This window comes from Gopherus flavomarginatus, chromosome 9 (genome assembly GCF_025201925.1).
Source record: "Gopherus flavomarginatus isolate rGopFla2 chromosome 9, rGopFla2.mat.asm, whole genome shotgun sequence".
In the NCBI taxonomy this organism is placed as follows: domain Eukaryota; kingdom Metazoa; phylum Chordata; order Testudines; family Testudinidae; genus Gopherus; species Gopherus flavomarginatus.
In genome coordinates, this window is record NC_066625.1 from 36,623,116 (window position 1) to 36,629,690 (window position 6,575).

Sequence of the window (6,575 nt, forward strand, 5' to 3'; positions counted from 1 at the left end):
AGGGGAACATTTATGAATCTCAGGGTTGTGGCAGGCAGGTTGAGGACTTTACCTGGGGGGGCTGAACACTCTCGCAGCAATCTCCATTGCCTTTTTCCTTGTTAAAAGAGGAGATGTGAAACTTGTGTAATAGTAGTAATGTGCATGGTTAGTTTTTGGCACCAGTGTCCGAAGGGCAAAAATAGAGAAATTGCTATGAAACAGGGCAATTCATCCTGGTTAGTCCAATAGCAGGCACCTCGCAGAAACCAAGCATCACCCTTCAACATACTACAGGCAACTGGCAAAATGAGATGCTATGGTTGTCTCTATGCTGCACTCACAGACACCAAGAACTTCACAGTGACAGCTGGGAGAGAATCCAGGTTTTCCTGCTCTGAAAGCACTGGCCTCTCCCACATGTGCTAAAGCAGCCTGGGGTCAGCAATGGATGCCACTGGCTTTGCTGCAAGTGAGGCAAGGCCAAACCAGGATCAGGACCGGGTCAGCTGCACTTTTTGGAGTGCAGACAAACTTTGTGAGCCAGTCAGTATCTGGTGGACCTGGTTACAGGTGATGCATCCCATTGATCAATGTGTTTCCATCTCCTGTAAACACCTGTGAGTCTGGATTTCTGTTTGAGAGCTAGGGTGGGGTGAGGCTCTGACAGATACCATCTATTTCACTGACGGTCATGTCTGTGGTGCATTTCCTTCCTTTGTACAGCAGTCTCAGCTCCTTTGCAAAGTGAGACACAGCACACATAGACCCTGTGGGCAGGAGTCCAGGACCAACAGCATCCAATGAAGGGCAGCAGGGCCTAGGTGTCCCACCCAACCTTGCGACATAGCCAAGAGAAATAGAGGTGTTTCCCAAAGCCAAAATCGGGTCTGAATCCTAGGCCTGGAAAACCCAAATTTGGAGAGAAACAAAGATGATGGCCCTGATCTAGTGAGGTTCTTAAGGACGACTATTGCCGTCAATGTTCAAGTTAGGCACATGCTTAACACACACATATTCTGGAGTGAGGAAATGCCTCTATTTCTGGTGGACATGTCCCAGGAAGTGGGGGCGGGCACCAGGACCCTGGTTCTCTTCATTTGGGGATTGTTGATCCTGGGCTTCTACCCACAGAATTCTTGGGTTTGACTTTCAAGGGGTAAATGATTTTCCATCTTGTTTTTCAAATAGCTCCCTGGCATCAGTGCTGCATTTTTCTCCTTCCAGCTACCACTGCTGATGAGGTTTGTGCTTCTCTTCCCAGCATGTACACCTGAGAGCTGTTCCTGCTGGTCCTCCTCACTTACCCACTTGTAATGGGGCTAGTAGTGAAAGTTCGGACAATAAGTTGAAGGTTAAAATCTCGCTCAGGTACCACAGTCATGAGTACAGTATATGTGCTTAGGTAAACAGATGTTTGTTATTATTTAGTCAGGACCTTCTGCATTTGTCCCCTTCAATGCCAAGTCCAACAGCTTCTTTAACCTGAAACCTGGTGCTCATTGGACCTTGTCCTTGAATCTCTGGCTGAATGTTCTTTACTCTTCTTACCCTTTGTGATCCTATCCCCTCTGCCACGCGTGCTGGGAACCCCATGCCCTGGTGACTCTTCCCCTTCTTACGGTATTGTGTAAAGACCAAGTGATGCTTTGGCCAACAGCGACTGTGATCATCCCCTGAACAGGTCCATGACCTTGCTGATTCCCCCACTTCAGCCCACAAGAATCACCTGTGGTGGTTTTGCTGCACAGGCTCATGGTGCATGGAGTGCTCTGGCTAGGATCAGGTCATTCCAGGAATCACTCCTGCGGTCTGAGTGTGTGATACCCACATACGGGTTACTTTGGAAAAGCCAGCCCTGAGATGTTGCTAGGCAACTGTTTCCTGCCCTGATCAGTGACAGTTTTTATCAACTGGCATGGATGAAAGCTGAGATCTGATTGGCAGAGACTGAGCGATCGTGTGATTATTTTACAAGGAAAGCACATAGGCATTATAAAGCCGCTTCACCCACTAGATCCCTACGCTGCAGCTCAACTGGCTGCTAGTGTGCGGTTTTAAATATTCACGTTAAGAACATCCCCGTGACTCACCAAGCAGAGCAAAGCGTCTGTTTCAGACATTCCGGTAATGGAGGGAGGGGTAATACTGATCACAGAAACAAGCCCAGATCCCAGGCTGTGTTGCGGACCCTTTACATTGCCAGAAACCAGCCAGATTTTCTCCCAGGGAAATAGCCCTGGTGTAAGAGCCTTTGGGACTAACAGGTGGGCCAGTGCTACCTGCCAACATGCCACCTCTCTGGGCACATCCCGGCACTGGAGGTCATGTGTCAAGGAAGGAGTGAGGTGTGGCCAGTTTGCTCTGCAGGCTGCTGTTTAAGGCTGTTGGATGGTCCCACAAGGCCCATTGTAGCCGGAGAGTGAGTGATGAGAATCTATCTGTGGTAGTGCTGAACGGCACAAGAGTAAAGATCAGGCAGGAAAGAGCCACTTCACAGCAGTGTCTGTTATTGCACAAAACTAATCCAAGAGTCATTTTAGAAAACTGACAGTGCAGCCCAGCCATGTGGTTCTGAAAAGAGACCCCCAGCTCCTGGAGAAAATACCAGTCAAAGCTAAGTGCCAGGACTAGGTAGGAAATCTAACACTGTTGGTATCAAGAGGCAAAGAGGACAAATTGAGAAGCTCAGTTTAGACTCATCAAGGATTAACTGGGCCACTGACTCAGTAGAGCAGGAATAGTCATTTATTTTTTGTCAAGGTCCAAATTTCTTGGTTACAGTATAGTCAAGATCCAGACTGCAGAGAAAATAATAATGATGGTAAGTAAATAAAAAGATGTCAGGGTCCGTTCAAAAGTATCTGGTAGTCCAGATTTGGCCAGTGGTCCACCTATTGACTACCCCTGTATGTTGAGGAACTCAAATATGCCACTGTTCAAATCAGGGTGGAGTTTGGTTAAAGGGATTGATTAAAACCATGTGGCTGATTCTTCACTGCCCTGCATCTTGTGGACTCATTTCTACCTGTCAAATTATTAATTGTAATTAATTAATGTTAATATATTTATTTGTATTATCATAGCACCTCCGAGTCCTAATCATGGACCAGGCCCCCATTATGCTAAGGGCTGTACAAACACAAAACAAAAAGCTGGTCCCTGCTCCAAGGAGCTTTCAATCTAAGGCATAAGACAAGAGACAGCAGTTGGATACAGACTGGCCCATTGTTCCTTGTGACTTGGGTTGGTCTATGATCAGCTGTGGTCTCTGCACAACAGCAGCCTGTTGTCAAGTTTTGTGCAGGTTTCGGGGCAAAGGAGAGTTCTAAGGAGGGTTTTGATGGAGGATAATGAGTTAGTTTTGCAGATGTTTAGGGGAGTTTTTCCCAAGTGTGAGGCGCAATCTGGGAAAAAGCACAAAGGTGTTTGTCTGCAAATTTAACAAGTAGCAGATGAGATTAACCAGAGATAAGGTGCAGAGGGAGAAGGAGAAGGAAAAGGGACCAACAAAGCCTTGTGGAACCCACAAAGAAAGCTGGAGAGGGGATGAGACAGAGCCTCCAAAGAACATGCTGAAGGAACAAGGAGGGGACAGAGCCGTGGAAGACACAAGAGGACAAAATTTCAAGAAGGAAAGCAAGGCCATCTGTGTTGAAGGCAGCTGGCAGGTCAAGGAGGATGAGGATGGAATGCTGGTTCTGAGTTTCCACTACGAAGAGGTGTCAGTGGAGCACTGGGGGCAGAGCCAGATTGGAGAAGATCTAGAACAGAACTGGAGGAAAAAGGACTTCAGACAGTGGTTATAAAGAGTGCATTCAATAAGCTTAGAGATGAAAGGAAGAAGCAGCGGTAGTTAGAGAGGCAAGTGGAGTTAGGGTTGCCAATTTTGGTTGGCTGTATTCCTGGACGTTTCATCACATGACATAATCTTTCATTAAAGATTAATCTTTAATTCCTGGAGACTCCAGGACTGCCCTGGAAGGTTGGCAAACCTAAGTGGAGTCCAGGATTTTGTTTGGTTACTTTTAAGATGGGCAAGACTTAAGTAAGCATGCTTGTACTGCAAGAAGAGAGAGCCAGAGGAGAGTGAGAGGTTAAGGAGAAAAGTAGAAGGAATGAGTGGGTATGGGAGATCAAGAGATGAGATGAGGTCATTGAGATAAGTGGAGGGTCTAGTGCAGGAAAGCAGATGAGACACTTCTATCTATGAGAAGGAGGAGAGAGTTGAAGGAAGGGAAAGGGAAGGCAAGCTGAGTGGTAGGGGAAGGTCATGTAAATGTATTAAGTGTTCTGGGAAGAAATTAATGAGCTTCTGTGCAGAGAGCAGCGCAGGCAGGAGGAGGGGAGGGGAGGGATTGTATGAGCCAAAGTGGAAGTAAGATGGTCCCACTGGTGTAAGTGGAGACTTCTGATTTGGTAGCACTTTACACAGGTGTAAGTGACAACACAAGATGCACGATGGTGGAGAGTCAGGGTGAAGCAAGCCAGTAACTTATGCAGAGGGAGATCGTGTGAATCAGCAACTCAAAGAACCATTACATAAACAGGTGTCTTCCCTTAGTGCACAAAGTGTGACCCTCACCTACTGTGCATATTTCTAAAATGGAGAATGAATTTGTGTCTAAGGTGGCAATTAATCTTTGCTTAGACACAGATCAATGCTCCAAGTCTAAAACACAGGATTTATTTTCAGTAAACAGGCAGGAGAAAAGAAGGTCACCAAATTAGCACTGAGACAAAGCTAACCAGCAGGCAGTGCTAGAGAGTAAATCTTTGTCACTAACAGATTATCCTGTGATGTTGCTTGTTCACCTGCAATTTTTCTATGTACCATGGATTAGATATTTTATGGACTCAAATGGGTTCTAAGTTATATGGAGGTCAGTGGCTCTATGAAGACAGTGGGTATGAATCTGCTCTCCGTTTCAGAGGAGTTACATTGGTGTAAATCAGAGAAGAATAAGGCCCCATGTATTTGCAGAATAACAGTGCTGACGAATAGCCTAGTTGTCTTAAACAGCATTTATCTCTTGATCTGTTGTCTCTTGTTATATATTAAGATTGTAAGATACCTGGGGCAGAGCTTGTCTTCATTACACATGCACCCACCACCCTGAATAATGGCGGCCTGTCTCTTACTGGGGTCTCTAGGCATTACTACAACACAAGCTATTATTATTGTTTCTTGGAGTCTAAAAGGGCACAAAAAAGAACTTGAACAACGTGCAATGTAAGACCTGGACAATAATAAAACTCTTGGCTCAATGAGTTCCTAAAGGACTTTTACAAGCCAATCTAAGAGGACCTAGCATCAAAATTACTGAATGTATAAATAAATTCATAAATAAACTCTAGAATGCTTCCAGACAGCATGTATAATGCTACAATACTAACATTAAACCTTGCAGAGACAAACTGAACTGTGGTAATTCATAGATTAATAGAGTGTAAGGCCAGACTGGACCATTAGATCATCTAAATCTGATCTCCTGTGTACAATAGGCTGTTAAATACCAGGCAGTTACCCCTGTATGGAACCCAATAACCTGTGTTTCACTACAGTAGAACTTTCAGGAAGGCAACCAGGCTTGATTTGAGGACCTCAAAGGATAGACAATCCACCACTTCCCTGGTAGTTTGTTCCAATGGTTAATCCCCCTCACTACTAGACACAAGTGCCTTATATCTAATTTTAAATTGGGCTGGCTTTCGCTTCTAGCCACTGTATCTTGTTGTGCCTTTCTACCCACTATTTTCTTGCTGTGGAGATATTTACATGCCACAATCACGTCACTTCTCATCTCATCTTCTTTTTGATAAACTAAACAGATTAGGCTCTTTAAGAATCTCACTGCAGGGCAATTTCTTCAGCCCTCCAATAATTTTTGCATCTTCTTTCTGCACTCTCTCAAATTGATGGTGGGATGGAAATTGTTGAAATCCTGGTGGAATTCCTCAAGGGCTTCTTTTCCATGGGTCCAGATGATGATGTCACCAATGTAGCGCAAGTAGAGTAGGGGCATTAGGGGACGAGAGCTAAGGAAGCGTTGTTCTAAATCAGCCATAAAAATGTTGGCATACTGTAGGGCCATGAGGGTACCCATAGCAGTGTCACTGACTTTACCCGTGTCTCTGCTTTACCTGTGTATTTTAACTGCATGTGTACATCTACATGAAGAACTCTATTTATTTTTCTACAGGTGTGAGATCTGCAAGTACCTACACATACTGATTTTTTTCTGATGGCTACCCAGTGCATTACATTTGGAAAAAATTTTGGATAAATCTAGCAAGAGCATAAACCAAAGGTCAAATCAATGAGGTGCCAGTGTGAAACAGAAACTGGCCCAAAGTACGTAATGATTATTTCCAGACAAAATATTCCTACCTGCCAAACATCCACTTGGAATCTAACGTTGAAGTAGTGTAGATATTTCTAGTTTTTGTCAGTAATTATTTACTCGGCCTCTTCTAACTGTCCAACCATTCTGCAGACAGAACATCAGAGCTAGGTAAAGACACTTCCTGAAATGACGTAGGAGAGGAAGAATAGAGAAGTGACTCTCCCCGGTGGGTTTCCTATGTGTGAAACG